At 52.0% G+C, this 19,199-nt stretch overlaps 1 protein-coding gene across 1 annotated transcript in view; it reads left to right on the forward strand.

The window, feature by feature from the left end:
* P2RY6 (pyrimidinergic receptor P2Y6) overlaps positions 1–19,199 on the forward strand; it is a 31,588-nt gene that overhangs the window by 1,259 nt on the left and 11,130 nt on the right. Inside the window, exon 2 of the mRNA XM_006140964.3 lies at positions 8,226–8,404. The gene's annotated coding sequence lies outside the window, so the exon portion shown is untranslated. The remainder of the gene's footprint in view (positions 1–8,225; positions 8,405–19,199) is intronic.

The raw sequence follows: 19,199 nt of genomic DNA on the forward strand, positions 1-19,199 counted from the left end.
CCAAGATCCCAAGAGGAGAATGGAGGAGAAGGGATTGTGGTGTGGCCATCCCCCCTGGGGGGTGATTTCTCGCTTTCTGTCTCTCTTGTCTCTCTATCTTTCTGGCGAGCGCACATGCCCTATAGTAAAAACCCCCTAAAAAAAAAAAAAAGCTTCTCTGGAGTTTCTACTGCCACTCACTCTGCTGCTCACCATGGGGAAAACAGGCAGCCTAGCGCATCCGTCCAGCCCTGGCTTCTTGAAGATACTTGGCATTCACATCTCTTGCCACCTCTAGACCGAGTCCAAAGTCGATTCAGAAGCAGTCTCTGACCTCTTGGTATCAAGTGAGATGAAAATGAGAGGGCTCTTGGCAAACCGTGGTGTTGTGCCTCTGAGGGTGCGTTGGCATGTGTGTGCAAGCCCTCGGTGTGTATGTGTGAGTGAAAATGTGCAGCCAGTGAGAGTGTGTGTGTATGTGTGTTCCACGTGTGTGTCCATGCACACTCTTAGGCCTGGCTGAGTGGGGCTGACTCCACAATGTCCAAGACTCCCTGTTTAGCTTTGGCTCCTCTCTAAAATCCCTACAATCTTTTTTTGCATTTCCTTGCTGTTTGTTAGTTTATCAGAAAGGGAGGGGACACAGTCCGGAAAACTAGCAATTGTCTCCAGCCTCCTGCCCTGGCCTTGTCCTGTGCTATCCCTGGAGACCTGGCTGCTGGGAGCTTCCAGCACAGGCAGGTGTGTGGGGCCAGAAGCTTACCTGGCTCCTCTGGGCACCCATCGGCCACCTGCTGCTCCCTCTGAAGCTATGCACTGGCCATCTTCATGCTGTTGTCCCATTAACTTGTTTATTTTTTTCTTTGCTATTGTGTACATGTGCTCACCAGAGTTAGAGAAAAAGAGGGAAGGAGGGAAAGTGAGAAAGCACCCCCAACTCAGGGGGATGGCCACAGCACAACCCCTTCTCCTCCACTCTCCTCTTGGGATTTTGGGCACACGTGCGTACACACCCAGGACGTTCTTAAAGCTGTTGGATCCCAGACTCAAACTGCATAGTAGGCTGTGTGGATTCCAGTTGCTTTAACCACCACACCATAGGCCTGCCCGTTAGCTTTTTATAACATCCCAGTGCCTTCCCGAGATGCTGTTATCGTTCCCATTTCATAGGCAAGGAAAGGAAGTCTCGCTGAGGGAAAATACCTTTCCCAGAGCTACCCAGCCAATGAGTACCAGTGCTGGGTTTTCATTTCCTTCCTAACTCCAAACACCTTTTTCTTAACTCCTGTGGCCTACCTAGAGGCCATGAGCTGGCTGGTTGATTGACTGAATAAATGGCAAATACATAAATGGATGAAAGAGCTAATCAATAAATCAGTCAGTCAATATCAACCTGAAGGAGCAGGTGAAGTAGTAATAGTGATGGATATCATTTATTGAGCACCTACTGTGTGCCAAGTATTTCATCTAAGAGTGATAGAGTCACGATTCTTGTCACTCCCATTTTGCAGCTGGGGAAGCTGAGGCTCAGAGAACCTGCCCAGTATAGGAGCTTGGGTTATAACTCATCAGACTCCAGGCCCAGAGCCCATCTCGTCCTGATCCCTTAGAGGGCAAATCGGCAGAGCCTGGAAACAGTTGCCCATTCTTTAAAAAAACTGGGGCCAGTCAGTTCTCTCAAGAAGCCAGATCCATGGGGCCCCTCCTGCCCTGGCGCCATTTCCCCTTTTGTCTCTGAAACAGGTTTCTATTTCAGTCTGGGGTGGGGATCTGGCAGCCTAGGCTCCGACTCTTCCTCTCTGACTGTTGGCTTGTCTAGTTAGGGCCCATGCTCGGGCCCAGCCATGTAGAGATGTCTCCGTATTCCCCCGCCCTACAGCCAGCTCTTCATTATAGCTCTAGGGAGCCCAGGACCTGGGCAAGAGGCATCACTGGTCTGCAGAAATAGATTAGCTGGGCCAGTGGCCTCTGTGCCCAATGCTGTGCTAAATGCCAGAGACTCAGTGGTTAGTGGGTCCAGCCTACCCCTTAGCAGCCCAAGGGCTAGGTACTGAGGCCCAGGAGGATTCATCGCAGTAGTTGAGCATGGGATCTGGATTTCCAGTGCAGCACTTGTTTTCATGGCATCCGATGGAGTCCAGCTATCCAGTGGCACTAAGAGACAGATCAAGGCTCAAGTGAAGGATGACATTGTCTCTGTCATGCCAGAACGATGGCACCCAACCATTCATATCAGTTCCTGGTGCTTTGTACCTACAATGGGGATGGGGGATAGGGACACAGTGGGGACAGACTTAGTACAGGGGAGGGAGCCAGATTTTGAAACCCAGGATGGGTGTGTATCTAGGCACCAACATTTGATGTCTGTGTGACCTCAGACACCTGTTGGAATCAGTTTCCTATTTCACAGATGGGACACTAGAACCTACCTGACTAGCTCAGGGGGTGGGAAACCAGGACCATGCGAATCACATTACTTATAGGTTCTCAGGAAGTCTTAGTTCACTCCCCTTCTTGCCCTAGAGAGCCCATCATCTGAGGGAGGAGAAATTTTCTTGGGCGGCAGATAATGTGATGGTTAAGGCAAGAGACAAGGCTTGCAGGAATCTGGGATCTCCCCTGATGATTCACCAGTACTTGACATTATGGTGCAGCCTCATGTCTCATGCCCTCACAGTGGTTTCCACCACCCTCCTGAGATGCACACACCTCTATATCATGAAAAGGAAATAGAGGCACAGAGAGGCTACTGTGAGAGGGAAAATGCCTTTGTTAGGAAAAAGTGCTGGAAGATAGCAAATAACAAAAAAGCAGATTTACGAGTGGATAGACTGTGGTATGTCCATACAATGGAATACCATTGAGCCATCAAAATGAAATTCTGATCCAGTCTATGGCATGGATGAGCCCTGAAGCTGTTATGCTAAGTGGAATAAGCCTGACACAAAAGGGGCACATAGTGGCTGATTCCATTTACAGGAACTCTCCAGAACAGGCAAATTCACAAAAAGGAGATCTAATAATTTCCAAGAAAAGGAGAGAAAGAGGAATGGGGAGAAAAATGAAACAGTCCTCAACCTTGGCCTCCTGACTTGGCTGGAAACCCCCCCTTTCTGACTCCTGGATTTGTTAAAAAGATTCACTGAGGACTTGTTTTGTGTCAGGGATTTCTTATAGGTTTTTCTGGTATAACAGTGACAACCAAGGGGGTTGAATACTGTAACTCATATGTGACAGTAAGACAGGAGGGCCCATAGTCTAGTGGTTAAGGGAACTGGATTCCATATGGCTAACCAGGGTACAAATCCTGGCCCCAGTGGCTTGGTAAACACACCAGTTGTGTGTGTGTGTGTGTGTGTGTGTGTGTGTGTGTGTGTGTGCAAGCCCAAGATCCTTGCAGGATGGAAAAATGGAGGAGAAGGGATTGTAACATAACCATGCCCTATGGAGGGAATGCCTTCTCCTTCTTCCTCTGTCTTTCTCTGGTGAGTGCACATGCCCTCTTGCAATTGACCAAAAAACAAAAACAAAAACAAAAACAAAACAAAAAACAAGTAACTGGGAAATTCAGACTCAGAGTGTTAAAGAATGTACTTAAGACCATAAAGTTAATAGAATCAGAGGGAGGGTTCAAACTCAGGACTCTTCATCCTGGAACCTGTGATTCTTCCACTCTATAGGGTATTTGTCCCATAAAGATATCATGCCTCAGAGCAGAAATTCAGATGATAAAGCAGCAAAATATGGATGACAACATAAAAAGAAGAAATTAAGAAAAAATTAAAGCCACAATATGATATTACACCCACTAGGATGACTATAAAACAAACAAACAACAACAACAACAACAAAAACAGACAATAACAAGTGTTAGCAAAGCTGTGGATAAACTGGAACTCAAATGCTGTTGGTGAGAATATAAAATCGTGCAGTCCTGGGATCAGCAGTTAGCGTAATGGCTATGTCACTGGACTCCCATGTATTCGACCACGGTTCAAGTCCCGGACCTAGTGGCTTAAACTCACATCGGGTGCGTGTGCGTGCATGTCCAAGATCCCAAGAGGAGAATGGAGGAGAAAGGATTGTGGTATGGCCATCCCCCATGTGGGGTAATTTCTCCCTTTCTGTCTCTCTGTCTTTCTCTGTCTTTCTGGTGAGCACACGCGCCCTATAGCAAAAACCTCTCCAAAAAAAAAAGAAAAAAAGAAAAAGAAAAAAAAAATTGTGCAGTCCTTTTGGAATACCAAATGGTATTGTAGGCAGTGCCTCAAAAAGTTAACCATGTAACTACCATATGACTTAGTAGTTCTACTCCTAGGCATATACTCAAGAAGGTAAAAAAACATACTTTATCGCAAAAATGTATACACAAAGGTACATAGCAACATTATTCATAATAGCCAAAAAGTGGAAACAATGCAATGCCCATCAATTGAGAAGTGGATAAACAAACTATGGTATATCCATAGAACGGAATATCACTGAGCCATAAAAATGAAATTCTAATAGCACGGATGAGCCCTGAAGTTGTTATGCTGAGTGAAATAAGCCAGACACGAAAGGCACATATTGGATGATTCCCTTTACAGGAACTCTCCAGAGCAGACAAATTCATTAATACAAAAGGAGATTTATAGTATCCTGGAAATGGGGAGAAAGAGGAATGGGGAGTAAATGCTAGTGGGTACAAGGTTTCTTTTTGTGTATGTGTGTGGTAGTGAAAGTGTTCTGAAATTAGATAGTGTTGAAGGTTGCGTAACCTTGTGAATATACTTAAAACTGCCATATGTCAAAAGGTTGTTTTGTTTATGGCATGTAAATTACAACTTAACTTTTTAAAAATTAAGAGTGGGAACATGGAAATTACAGAGAAGGTTGAAGACTGACGTTGACCCTAAGGAAAAAAAGGAAAATTGACTATGAGCTTGCTGGCAGCTGGAGTGAAAAAAGAAAGCAGCCCCCCAGGTAGAGGAAATGATGAATACTAATTCCTTAAGAAACCAGCTCTTAGGACCAGCAGTTAGCATAATGGCTATGTCGCTGGACTCCCATGTAGTTGACCGCAGTTCGAGTCCCGGACCCAGTGGCTTAAACTCACTCCGGGCGCGTGTGCGTGCGTGCCCAAGATCTCGAGAGGAGAATGGAGGAGAAGGGATTATGGCATGGCTATCCCCCTTGGGCGGTGACTTCTTGCTTTCTGTCTCTCTGTCTCTCTCTGTCTGTCTGGCGAGCGCACGCACCCTATAGCAAAAACCTCTCCAAAAAAAAAAAGAAAAAGAAAAAAAAAGAAACCAGCTCTTTGGGGGGCTGGGGGTGGTGGTTACTCTAGGGCAAGTTTCCCACAAACCTGAGTTGGCCCACTGCATTAGCAACGAACTGTCAACAACACAGGCTTCCTACCACCTGAGATTCCAATGCCAAGTCTACCAAGAACTGTGAAAGGCCTGTAAGTTTTAAACACTTGGAAACTAACGTGTTAGCGTGCTACAGCTTCATGAATGCTGACAGAAGACCTAAGGTTCCCGGTCAGAGCTAAAGAACTTTGTTCCTCACAACTACAGGAATGGAGAGACCATTGGCATTCATGCTGGTTCCCCAAGTTCCACAGGCCGATGTGGGCCAAAATAATACCTGCACAAACAGTGGGTGACATTAGAAGACACGAACCTGGGGCCTGAGCCACCCGTATATTATTTTAATGGACAACAAGCCTGCCTGGCTTTGCCCCAGAGAAAGACGTCTTTGCCATTGCAGACAGTCACGGACGTGCTTTTAGCTCCAGAGGGAGACGCTATCTTTATCTCCCAAGGTCCTTTCCTCTACAGACATCCTTGAAAAGATAGTCAGAAACAAAAGCGGTCTTTGCTCACAAGACACGCAGAAACCTGAGAGATCCATGGGGAATTGTCTCCTAATACATTCATTTGCTGGTCAGGGCTGGGTTTTGTTTGTTTTCACCATTTTCACTCTTTTCTAGGTATAACTCAGTGGCATCAAGTTGCACATTGTGGTACCACTATCACCATTATCCATCTTCAGAACTTTCTAGCAGCCACGGAAACTCTGTACTTATTCAACAATAACTCTGTAGTGCCCCCTCCCCTGGGCCCTGGCAACCACAGTCCTACTTACCGTCTCGGTGAACGTAGCTACTCTAGGCCCTCCGTGTTACTAGCACCATCCAGTTTTTGTCTTCTTGCACCTGGCTTGTTTCACTTGGCATCATGTTTTCAAGGTGCATTCATGTCATAGCAGGTATCAGAATTTCCTTTCTTTATGGACTGAATGCCGTTGCATGTGTTTACTACATTCTGTGTATCTGGTCATCCATCAGTGAACATTTGGGTCATTTCTACATCTTGACTTTTGTAGATGATGCTTCTATGAGCATGGGTGTCTAAATATCTGAGTCCATGCTTTCAATTATTTTTGACCAGAATTCTAAAACTGGCATCACTGGGTTATTTAGTAATTATGTTTATTTTATTGAGAAACTACCATACTGTTTTTCACAGAGGATACACCATTTTATATTCCCACCAGTAATGCAAATGGATCCGATTTTTCCGTAACTTCACCAACACTTGTTATTTCCTGGTTTCGTTTTTTCTTTTTCTTTCTTTTTTTTCTTTTTGCATAATAGTCATACTAACAGTTGTGAAGTAGTATCTTGTGTTTGTTCTTTTTAAGGTTTTTTTTTTCCATAGGGCATGTGCACTCACTGCAGAGAGATAGAGAGAAATAGTGAGAGGGAAAATGAGACATCACCCCCTCAAGGAGGTATGATCATGCCACGATCCCTTTTCCATTCTTCTCCTGGGATTGTGGGTATGTACGTACATGTGCTCGGTGTGGTTTTCAAGCTGCGTGTTCCAGAACTTAAACCAGTCAGCCATGCGGGAGTCCAACACCTTAACCACCATGACAACTGCTGGCTCCAGCATCTGGTGGTTTTGACTTACATTTTCCTGATAATTTGTGATGTTGAGCATCTTTTTATGTACATACTGAACATATGTATTTCTTTGGAGAAATGTCTATTCCAGTTCTTTGCCTATTTTTGAATCGGATTGTTTCTTTCTTTTGCTATTGCTGAGTTGTGCGAGTTCTTTATATATTTAGGATATTAATCTTTTATCAGACATATGATTTGCAACCCCGTTCTGTAGGTCGCTTTTTTACTTTGGTGATAGTGTCCTTTGAAACACAAAAGTTTATAATTTTGATAGAATACAATGTATCGATTATGTTGTTTTTGTTACCTTTGTTTTTGGTGTCCATAGTGGTCAGAGCTGTTTTGACTACAAATGACAAATGCAATTAGCTTAGGCAAAAAATGTATATAATTTAATGCAAATAAAAAGCCCGAGGTATAGATCTTACTTGGCTACATCTAGCAGTTACAGTGGCAGCATTAGCGATCTCTTTTCTGTATCCTCTCACCTGCCTTTCTGCTAGGTTCCTACATTCTCGCTCTAGTTCTTTCTTCTAGAAGAACTAGAGCCCAGGCTGTCAGAGAGAGAGAGAAACTTTCATGCTGGTTCTACCAGAATCCTGGGGCAAACTCAAATCAGTTGTGCCTAAGCCAATTATTGGTGGTGGTGGTGGCGGGTCTGGATGAGTGCTCTGATTAGTCCATTTGGGGTCAGATGACCACCTTGAAAGAACAAGATTGCCACAAAATGGGACAGGAGGCCCCAAAAGGAAAAGATGCTCAACAGGCAAACATCCCTCCCTGGAAGGAGTCCAGGAATCTAATGGACACCCAGGGTTGGGATACTCTGCTAGAGAGGACATCTCTTACCCTAGACTTCCCCATGGGGCCTGAAAGACCTGGGGGGAATCCTTTCAGTTGGTCCCTGAAGACTTCTTGGGGGAGGCAGCACTTACGAAGCCCTGTGACTGGTGGGAGGAAGAGCCCAGGGCAGGCTAGACCCCAGCCAGAGCAGCAGAGGGGATGCAGTGCCCTGCATGTGAGATCCTCCCTAACCCCCACCCCAACACCACCACCTTGGTGTATTGTGGGATCTAAGAATGTGGCCTCTGGAGCTAGACCACCTGGATTCATAGCCTGGTAGGCATTACTTCTTCCAGTACCACGTTAGCTAACCTCTCTGTGCCTTGGGATAAAGTGGAAATTATCACCAGTTCTACCTCGCAGTGTCCTTCTGAGGATGAAATGGTGTTTGCACTATGGTGCACGGTAAGCTTCAATTATTGTATCATTATTATTTTTCATTTTCCAGCTGCTTTTGCTACTACCTCAGCAGCTCCAGCTCATTCACCATCCTTCAGTGACTCCTCCCAGCCTCTGCCTTGCTCTGAAGTCATCCTGTACGCCCTTGGCCCCACGTCCACTTGGCCATTTCATTGTCTTCCCTTCATTGGCCCTCGCGGGAATCCGGGGCCTTATGTCTGCTTCAGGGTAAGGACCCTCAAGTACATGTCCCCTGTCCACGCTGAGCTCCGCAGGCAGGACCCGGGTCTCTGTCGCTGATGACAGTCAGAGTCTGCCAGCGGCAAATGGAGGAAGAGGGCAGTGCAGGGGTGGAAGCACAGTGGCCTGGAGGAGAGCGTGGCTGCTCCCGGAACTGAAAGTCAGGCGAGTCTGGTGTGCCGCGTGTGAGGGACAGGGTGAGGGCTGAGAACTGAGAGGTCAGCAGGGCCGGTATTGCCTTCCCCCCGACACTGGGAAGCTATAGAAGGTTGAGGAAGTGGAGTGGCAAAGCCAGATTTTTATAGTCTAGGTCCTTCTGGCTCCAGAAAGGGCATGGAGTACCTGGGGAGATGGAAGACCAGACAGCGTGAGATGGTTGTGGTCCAGAGTGAGGGAGGCCCACAGGAGGCAAGGAGAGGAATTGGACAGTTGTATGAATGGAGCTCAAATAGGGGCATGTGGTGGGTCCCGGGTGGGGTCTCGCTGTCCCACTAGGAAAATGGCAGTGAGCAGGCTCTGCCCACTGACCTCTCCAGTGGGATTAGAGGACAGCAGGCGCTGACCATTTTAAACAAGTGGTGACCCTACCTCCTGTGTCATCCCATAGGCTCCCTCAGCCCATCCCCGCCCCTTGGCAGGGGCCCAGTCAACCACAAGCTCCAGGGGCCAAAGCCGGGTCTCCCCACCAGCCCCACCCACGAGAGCTGGTGGAGCCAAGGACAGTGGCATGGCACGGCTGAGCTGTGCTAAGGACATCTGGTTCCCTGGGCAGGGTGGGGTTTAGGCTCCTCTGCCCACACAGTGGCCAGCTCAGACCCGGGTGCCCTGGAGCAGATGCATGCGCTTCCTTCCTGCTCTGTGCCCGCAGCCTGCCTTGCAAACCCACGGCTGGGAGAGGACAGTGACCCCTGGGAACAGGGCAGGGGTACGAGGGCAGGCAGGGACCAGACACTGTGCCAGTGACGCACCATCCCGCTGGCTGATAGTCCTTGGGAGTCATGACCTTAGCGTCCCCGGGCGGTCAGGGCCGGAACTGGGAGCTGGCTGCCCTGCTTCCCTCACCAGCCACTCATCTCAGTGCCCACATGGTATGCCACCCCAGGGCCTGGAGGCCTCTGCTGTTTCCTCCACTGCAAAATGGGCATGAAGAGTGAAAGGAGAGAAGTCTGGAAGTGCTGAGAGTCCCGTCCCCAGTCCAAGGAGGGAGGGCCTGCGTGGGCCGGGCATTTGGAGCAAGTCACCGCCCAGACTCCTCTGAATCCCCATGTGCCAGAGCCAGGAGAGGACAGCCAGTCTGGAGAGCAGGCCTGGGACACAGGACAGAGGTCTCCCAGGCTGCTGCGGGACTATAGCATCCTCTTGCTGCTCTGGGTCTCAGCTTTCCCTTGCGACCTGAGGGCCAGAGCAGGGCGTATTCCCCACCTGTCCCCACACATCTATCTTCCCAGTACTCTGGCTGCCAGGGCCTGGTGGGGTCCACCGACGAGATGGACGTGGGCAGGCCCCTGGAACCTCTCTGTCCCATGACCAAGGGTTGGAGACAGATAGGTCTGTGATGTTTTCTCAAACTAATTTCATGAACTCTGCAAAGGCATCGTCCCAACCAGTCCCTCAGCCACATCTTCCAGATCCCTACTTAGGATCAAGTTTCTTTGACCTGGACTCTAACTAATACATCCTCCCGACAGTGGCCCAAGGCACCTCCTAGGTCGCAGGTTCGCTCATGCCTCTGCCCTGTTTTAGAAACCATGGTGGGTTGTGGCATGGCCATTAAAGCAGCTGGATCCCATGTGGCCGACTGAATGGTTCAAGTCCCAGGCTCCAGGCTTGGTGTCCCAAAAAACATGCTAATTGCATGTGCATGGCTGCCCAAAATCCCAAGTGGAGAATGGAGGAAAGGGGATTGTGGTATGCCCATCCCCCTTGGTGGGGGCCTCCTCACTCTCTCTCTCTCTTTCTCTGCTGAGCACATGTGCCCTATAGCAAAATGTTTAAAGAAAGAAACCATGGTGGGCTGTCGCTCGCTGACACCCATGATGCGGAAGCCAGATGTGTAGCTCAGCATTTTCAGGCCTCTTGGGACCTAGCCCTGAGGAACTCGCAGCCTCGCCTCCCGCTGGGCCCCTCAGCACTCACAAACTCGCATTGTCAATCGTTCTTTCTGCTTGGGACACTCACCACCCTCTCCTCTCCTGTCCACATTTCACAAAAGAACCACCTCCTCCTTCCTAGATACCCTGGGTGGTGTAGGAGCCTCCTCTTCTTCCCAGCGACCTCTAGGTCTCAATCAGCATCTGTCTTTCCCACCATCTGGGGCTCCTCAAAGGACCAGGACCCAGAGAGGACCCTGCACATCACAAGTCTCCGTGCAAATGCACGTTTGATGAATGAACAAGCAGCGAGCGAATGAGTGAGCGAGCCAAGGGAGGGAGGTCATTTCTCGTGAGTTTAGCTGACCTGTGACACAGTTAAGAGTGATCATTGCAGGACTAGCAGAGGGCATAATGGTTATGACACTGGACTCCCACATGGCCTATCATGGTTTGAGTCCTGGACCGGGGAGCTTGAAACTCACACCAGGCATGTGCATGCGTGCCCAAAATCCCAAGAGGGGAATGGAGGAGAAGGGATTGCAGTGTGGCCATGTCCCCAGGGGGGTGATTTCTCGCTTTCTGTCTCTTTGTCTCTCTGGTGAGCACATGCACCCTATAGCAAAAGTCTCTCTTAAAAAAAAGTGATTACTGAAGCCCCACTGAGTGAGTATTCACTGGGGGTCAGATATGGGGCTGTGTGATCCCCAGTAATGCTGCAGGTGTCTTTAACATTTTATCATTAGGGACTCTGAGGCTTAGAGAAAGTCAGAGAGGGAAACTGCAGAGACGGGATGGGAACCGGCTCTGTCAGATACCAGGCTTCACAGAGGGCACGGTGATGGCTAGTGGAGGAGTGTGGATGCCAAGAAGGGGCATTTGGATCGAATTCTATGGGCTGGGCTCAAGGAAGTCCGAGTTCTCTAGGGAGCTCCAAGCAGAGCCCTGTTCTGGGAATAAATGCTCACATTTTGGATCCTAGGAGGGGTGTCAAGGGCAGCCTGGGACCTGTGTCCCCCACCTTCACCTGCTCCTTGGCCCTCCCCTGCTTAAGCAGCAACTTGCAGTTTATACTATGCATTATGAGGGTTGGGGACAGATAGGTCTGTGATGTTTTCTCAAACTGATTTCATGCACTTTGCAAAGACATCGTCCCACCCAGTCCCCTCACCCACACTCTCCAGATCCCTCCATCCTAAACAGACATTCTAGAGGCGCCACTGCCACTCTGAGCCCTACCCCACCTTCCCAGTAATGTCCAGGCCCTTTCCTGGAAGCCACGGAGATGGCTCCCTGACCCCACCCTTGCACCGCCTCAGCCAGGCTTGAGGCCACCTCTTAGTGGCCTGTTTTCTCCCCAAGGCCTGGTCTGTCAAGATCGCGTCTGCGATTTCCCCTTGACAGAGCTCAGACATCCCTGGCTGCTTGGTGCTCTCGCCTTAGCCTTCTCTAAAATACGGGGAGCCCACCACTCTCCCCTGCCTTGCATTTGACTGTAGGGTGTGTGCAGGGGGCGTGGAGGCAGAATGTGAGGGGGGCTCTTCCAGAAGCTTCACTGTGAAAGGAAGGGGAAGGCACATTTGGAGTGGCAGTGGCAGCAGGTCAAGAATGGGGTTTGCTGAGACTGGGCAGACTGAGGGACGGAGCCGGAGGGGGCAGCACAGGAGGGACCATGCCAAGGGCAGGCGGCAGTGGCCTGGGCCCTGGGGTTCATTTGGGTGGTGGGAAGTTGAAGGCAGACTCTCTGGAAGGGTTCTCTGCTCTGAAAGAGGAGTGGAGGGCGTAGAACTAACAAAAAGCTGGGTTTGAGGCTTGGAAGACAGAGGAGGGAGGCCACCCCTGGGCAGGCAAAGGCGGGGAGTGGGGGGAGACCCAGCCAAGCTAGCAGTCACCCTCCGCGGGGTCTCAGGCTCTCGGTGGAGCCATGTCCTCCGGCCACACTGAGCACTAAGGGCAGGACGGGCTGGTCTGATGGTGCCCTGGATGAAGGTACAAGCTACCTTGTGTCTTCACCGGAATCCTGGGCTCTGGGGTGGAGGTCTAGGCTGGTAAGAGAAGGGAGAAAGGCCAGGAGGATCCGTAGCCAGGGGCTGGATGCCTATGAATCAGAGGTCCTGCCGAGAGGGAGTGGCCACATGCAGCGAGGTGAGGACAGGAGGGAGAGGCGGGCAGGCAGCGCACTGGACACGCCCTGTCCACACAGCTCAGCTGCAGCTGTTCCCAGCCTGACCTAGCACACGACCGGGGAGAGGCAACTCTGGGGGAGGCGGGAAGGCATTTGGCTCCCACACTTCATCTCTGCCTGTCCCCAACCCTCACTAAACACACACCACGAGAACACGCTGAGCACCTGTGCAAACAGGTGCTCCCAGTAAGACGGCTGCCCTGGCTCCTCCCGGGGTAGACATTCTGAAGCCACCTCTGGACATCAGTGAGTATTTCCTGAGCAGCTCCTATATGCCAGGCCCTGCCCTAGGCCCTGGAGACACAGCAGTGAAAAAGACACGAAAACCCCCGCCCTGGCGTGCACCTTCTGGTGGGGGAGACAGGAAACAAACAAGTATGAAAGGATCTGTGCAAAGATGACGGCCGCTAGGGAGAGCGCTGCAGCAGAGAGGGGGAGTGGGAACCGCACGTGTGGGGTGGGAGGCTGCAGTGAGTGCCGGGGGAGGCTCCTAGGGCAGGGGTCACTTGAGTGGCCAGTGAAGGAGGTGGCATCTGCCCTCTTTTCTTCAACACAGTCCACAGCAGGAGCCACCGTCACCCCCAACCTCCACGTGGCCAGGTGGACCGGGCAGTTACCCCTGGCTGTGATCTCCTCCCAGGTCACCCCTCAGACACCCACAAAGCCCTGTTCCCCACACAGTGGGCTGGCTGCAGGTGGGGGCTCTAGTTCCCCATGGTGATATTTGAGGTGAGGATTTGGGGTTCCAGAGAGAATAGTTCAGCTGATTGAAAGACCACCTCTGGGAGGTCTAAGATTTTGGAGGGGGGGCCATTGGTTCTCTCTTCCTAAGAAAAAATATGCCCCCTCACAGGCCCCAGACAGGGATGAAGACTGGACAAAGGGGCAAAGGGTTCTGTCTTCAGGTCTCGGAGCCGTCACACCCCCAGCTTCTTGCTGGTGTGCGGTCCTCGGCACTAGGTTGTGGGGAGCCGCCCACATATCCCCCTTCCTTAAGCAGTGAAGGTCATGACAGCCATTTTGATGTGGGCGGCTCCCCACATTAGGTCTCCCTGGGCCTGGACAGAGGCACTGGAATTGCCCAGTGGGAACAAAGACCAGCAGGTGCCTGGTGTTGGGACAATCGGTCTCCCTGGGCCTGGACAGAAGCACTGGAATTGCCCAGTGGGAACGAAGACCAGCAGGTGCCTGGTGTTGGGACAATCTTCGCAGAGAGACAAGGACAGTTAAACCCTGTGGCCCCAGAGCAGGCCAGATGGGAGGAGGGCTGCCTTTCACGGGAGCTAAGGAATTCTTTGAAGCCCCATCCGCCTCCAAACCTTACTTCTGAGAGCCATAGGCAACATGGCCTACCTCGGCCTTGGTGTCCAACGTGGGCAGGATTGTCACCCACAAGGAACTCTCAGGCAGTTAGTGCTCTGCCCTTCCTGTGTCAGAGGCTGGGGACTCAGGCAGGCTCCAAAGTGCTATTTCTGCATCCATTACCTTCATTCCCCCACAAGTCTTGTCTGCCATCAGCCAAGACAAAGAATTTAAATAATTTTTTACGGAGCCAGGCAGCACCAAGGACAGAGCCCCATGGCTCATCTTGAGAGACTGGATTCATTCACCCAGCATTTCTCAGTGCGGTCTTGGAAGCTGGAACCTTTGCTGGCCTTGGGGGTCCCAAAGGCAAACCAGACCATGTCTTCATTCCCTAACAAAGTCAGGCTGACCAGCCCTCGGGCCGGTCTTCCCTGCCCTGACCCCTGACCTCCCTTTCTGTGTCCTGTGGGTGTCATGGGGGATTTGCTGTGTGCTTTGGGCTTAATTCCTAACCTTCCTGGTGTCAGTTTTCCCATAGAGAAACGTCATCTTCCTTCCTGATGAAAGGCTTTATCACTATTCAAATCTGTATCCTAGTCCCAGCTCATTACAGACTCATTGTGTTACCTGGGCAAGTCGTCAGCCTTCTTTAGGCTCGTCTCCTCCTCTGGAAATGGGAATAATACACCATACCACACAGGGCTTTGGAGGGGCAAAGGAGATTCTGCAACAAGCCCTCAGCTCAGCGCTGGTCCTGCTGAGTAGTCGGGAGCCTGGGGCAGTGAGGGGGCTCAGGAAATGAAGCTCGGGGAGGTGAAGGGACCATCCCAGGGTCACACAGCAAGTGGGCAATGAGTGGAGAACTGGAACCCTAGTTTCCAGCTTTCCGGCTTCCTGCCCAGGAACTACTGAGATGACGGCGACTACTCTGGGAGCTGCTGGGAGAGGGGCTCTCCTCGTGGGAAATTCACTGGGGGCTTCCCTGAGGGTATTAGGCTGGATATGACAATCCCTCAGCCCCCACCTGCTCTCTGCTGGCAGCCTCCAAGTCTTGGTCTGTTCCAGCCTCCCCTGTAAGGACATTGGGGTTCTGGGGCCGAAGCTGTGAGCATGGGGCTGGAGAAAGATCCACAGACAAGACTACTGACCTCCAGCGAGAGCATCTTAAGCCAAAGGCATGAGGCAAAAATGGAATTTCTCGGTTCACACCACCAAAAACTCCAGTGGGAGGAGGACTTCAGGCATAACCGGAACCAGGCACTCAGTGGTGCTCTCAGCACCTGCGTGGTCCCATCTCAGGCCCTCCCAGCCTGGCCGCTGACAGCATCTATGGCCACAGGCCCTGAGCAAGGGGACACAGTTCCCTAGGAATCCTGCAACTCTGCTATCCCTCGGCCTTATTTCGGATGACCTGCTCCCTGCTGGTGGTGTCTAAGCCAGTATTTGGCACATACGCGGGGACTCAAAGAGCTTTGTTGAAAATGGAATTGAAGTAGGGAACCAGCAGTTAGCGTAATGGCTATGGTGCTGGACTCCCACGTGGATGACCGCGGTTCGAGTCCCGGACCCGGTGGCTTAAAACTCACGCCGGGCGCGTGTGCAGGCCCAAGATCCCGAGAGGGTAATGGGGGAGAAGGGATTGCGGCGTGACCATCCCCCCTGGGGGGTGATTTCTCGCTTTCTGTCTCTATGTCTCGCTCTGTCTGTCTGGCGAGCGCACGCGCCCTACAGTGAAAATCTCTCCAAAAAAAAGAAAATGGAATTGAAGTCCAAGTTTATTTTGGGGCAAAAAAAAAAAAAAAAAAAAAAAAAAAAAAAAAAAAAAAAAAAAAATTGAAACCCATATATCATTGTTTCAGTGTGGGCATATGCCATGAAGTTTGCGAAGGTCCCTGTGGTTCCGCTGGCCCTAGTTGTCCGGCCTCACTTCCTACCAGCTTTGCACACCTAGTAGCACACCGGGGAAGGTTCCCGCCGAAGCCCCAGAATTGGCTCTGAGGTCTTCAGGGAAGGTTGCCCGCCCACCCGGACCTGGTGAGAGGGCTCCAGGGGCCCCTCTACTTTCATCAGCAGGTATAGGTATAGGTATAGGTCACAGGTCCACATTCTGGATCCTCAAGACTCCAGAAGAAGGAAGAAGAGATCCCCCAAGGAAAAACAGACAGGGGGCAGGGCTGCCACTGGGGGAGCAGTCGGGAACCGGGTGGGAAGAAGCCAAGGAGGAGTAGAACAATGACTGCCTACAGGGCAGGCCAGACCTGGACCCCGGCCATCTCCTCCCAAGCAGCCTGGAGCCTGCTTATCTGGGAGGACAGGCAGTCCTGGACACTAGATGAGGCTGGCAGCCAACTGGAGTCCTGGCGGCCCCACTGCAGGTTCCTTCTGAAGGACATCCACTGGCTCCTCCACAGCAGATGAGTGACCAGGACAGACTGGGCGTCCAGGCAAGCAGCAGAGCCTCTCACACTCACCGCACGGAAGGTGGCTGAGGCAGGTCCCTGGGGGTCTCCTGGAGCACTAAGCAGGAGGAGCTGTATCCTCGCGGGGCAGACTCAGAAGGTCAGCACCTTGGCTCCCCATCCCAGCTCATTGGGGCTGCCTGCGGCTGCTCTCGCACCTCTGGGCTCCCGCCCCGTGGCCTTCATCCCTGAGATACCCCGAGGCCTCCCAGGCCTGGACCCATCAGTCGTATTCTGGTTGCTAGCTTTGCCTCCGTTTCCACATCTGTAAAGGGGAGACAGTAATTGTGAGGAGTAAACAGACAGGGGTGTGAAGCATTTTGCGCAACGCCTAGGATATCGCCAGGGCTCAGCAGACATTAGTCCAGCTGGTGGGGAGGTCCCGCGAGTGCCCCCATGAGCGACTGGGTCCAGTGTACAGCAGGGGCTCGGGAGATGCAAGTTCCCTCTTTGCTCAGTCCGAAGAGGCTGGAGAGAAGCCAAAGGAAGCAGCCTCACCCCCTGTGTTCCCCGAAGCCGCAGCTTCCCCTTCCTTGCACTCAAAGTGGCTGTTTCGGTTCCAGCTGTGATTCTGCTGAGCAGGAGGCAAAAAAGGGGAAGTAGAAAAGGAGAAGGCAGATCAGACCTTCTCCAGTCCTGTGCCCGGCTCCTCGGTGGGTACCGAAGGTACAACCATAACTCCCCAGCTCCAGGTGGATTGCTGTGCCTCCTGTATTGTGAGTGGCGGGGCACGCTGGCATCAAGAGCCTGGTCCAGGCAGGCCTGATGCAGGCTCCAGGGACACCCCCGGCCCAGGCCAGATGCTGCCCAAGGTCAGGGCTGGTTTGGCGACTGGCGTGCAGAGGGCATAATGACCCTGTAAGGTAGGTGCTGCTAACTAGCCATTTACCCAGGCTCAGGCTCAGAGAGGGTGGTTGTCTTGCCCCAGGTCACACAGTAAGTTGATGGTAGGTCCCAGTCTGACTCCTCAGGGGAAGGAAGCTGGGTCCTGACCCCTGTCATCCTGTGCCCTTGCTGCTAGGCTCCTGGGCCAGGATCCCAGGAGGGATCCCCCAGCGGGGACTCCAGATCATATTTCCCAGCAGAAAACTGGCCAGCTAAGGTTGGGAAGCCTCTCCCCACATCCAGCCTGGTCTGGGTTGGTTCCTGCCATGGCTTGCTGGCAGGTGGTGACTCAGGCTTCCAGCTCCTGCCTCTGAGTGACAGCCCCCCCCCAACCCCTCTAGATCTGGAGGGCATGAGGGAACGGGGCGGGGGGTGTGCTGTGAGTCATCTAAAGGTTATCTTAAGACTATAAGCAGCCTAAAGAGCTACAGGCTTTGTCAGTTCTTCCTTACGGTAAACTGAGTTGCATCTGCTGCAGAACTGCCCGTGTGGCCATCGGAACAGGATAAAGGAAGCTGGCAGATGTGGTCCCTGCCATGCCGTCGGGGACTCGGTGTTTCTGCTGATGGTATAGCTGGAGTAGAGGTGGGTGTCAGGGCAACGCGCCCAGGCCTCTGCCTCAGGTGACTGGCCCTGTCACCCTTGCTGTTGTCCCCAGGGGCTTCTGTGAGTCACATTGACCAGGGTGAGGACAGGGGCTGGAGCTTCTCTAGGAAAGGTAAGGGGAGAGAGCTGGAGGAGGGGCCAGAGGAACTGAGGCTGGGAACCCATCCTGAGGTGCTTAGTGCTAGCTCAAAGGGAAGCCCCTGCCCCTGCCCACCTCCAGGGCACCTGTCCCAGGCAGGTTGGCCCTCTCAGCCTGTCTGCTGACGGCAGGCCCCTGAGCTCAGGGGACACAGTTCCCTGCGAATCCTCTAGATTGAGCATCTAAACACGGCCTTGGCGAGGATGATGGAAAAGGGAGCCTCGGCGTCAGAAAGACCGTGTGGAAATCCCGCCTGACTGGGACACGTGGGGAAACATGCTTCCCAAGTCTTAGTCTCTCCCGCTGTAAAATGGAGAGCACAATCCACCCTCCGCACGCCGGTGGCTCAGAACCGTAGATAAAGCATCTGGCATGGAGTAGGCATTGAAGAAGTGACACCCAATGCTGAGGGCCCAGAAATGAGTGGAGACTGCAGTGGGCTGGGGGCCCCAAAGCAGGGCAGGTGGGTTAGGCCCAGATAGGCCCATTCGGCTCGCAAGCATCTGTGAGCCAGGGCACCTCGCGTGTGATTCATCTAGTCCTCACGACAGCTCTGTGGGTCCCAGTGACGGTTCTGTTTACAGACCAGAGCCCTGGGGTGGTGGGCAGAGACTATCTGGAAAAGGCAGGATGTGTGTGGGGGCACTCCAGGCAGAGGACACAGCATGTGCACAGACCTAGGGTTAGAAAGCCTGGCAAGGAAGGATGAGGCTGGACAAGGGCCCCGGCAGGCTTGGCAACAGGGCTCTGATGGGCCGGCTCTCCTCAGGCCTCTTGCTGGGCCCTCTGCCCAGCTCACCTTGAGCTCTGGCTGCAGTATTTATTCTCTTTCTTTCTCTTCTTTTTCCCTTTCCTTCTTTTTCTTCCTTTTTATAAAAAAAAAAAAAAATGCCAGAGGGGGACCAGCAGTTGGAGTAATGGCTATGTTGCTGGATTCCCACATAGTCGACCGTGGTTCGACTATGAACCTGTCCCGGACCCGGTGGCTTAAAACTCACGCCAGGCGCGTATGCATGCGTGCCCAAGATCTCGAGAGGAGAACGGAGGAGAAGGGATTGTGGCGTGGCCATCCCCCTAGGGGGTGATTTCTCACTTTCTGTCTCTCTGTCTCTCT

This window comes from Tupaia chinensis, unplaced genomic scaffold (genome assembly GCF_000334495.1).
Source record: "Tupaia chinensis unplaced genomic scaffold, TupChi_1.0 Scaffold000047_1, whole genome shotgun sequence".
Classification (NCBI taxonomy): domain Eukaryota; kingdom Metazoa; phylum Chordata; class Mammalia; order Scandentia; family Tupaiidae; genus Tupaia; species Tupaia belangeri.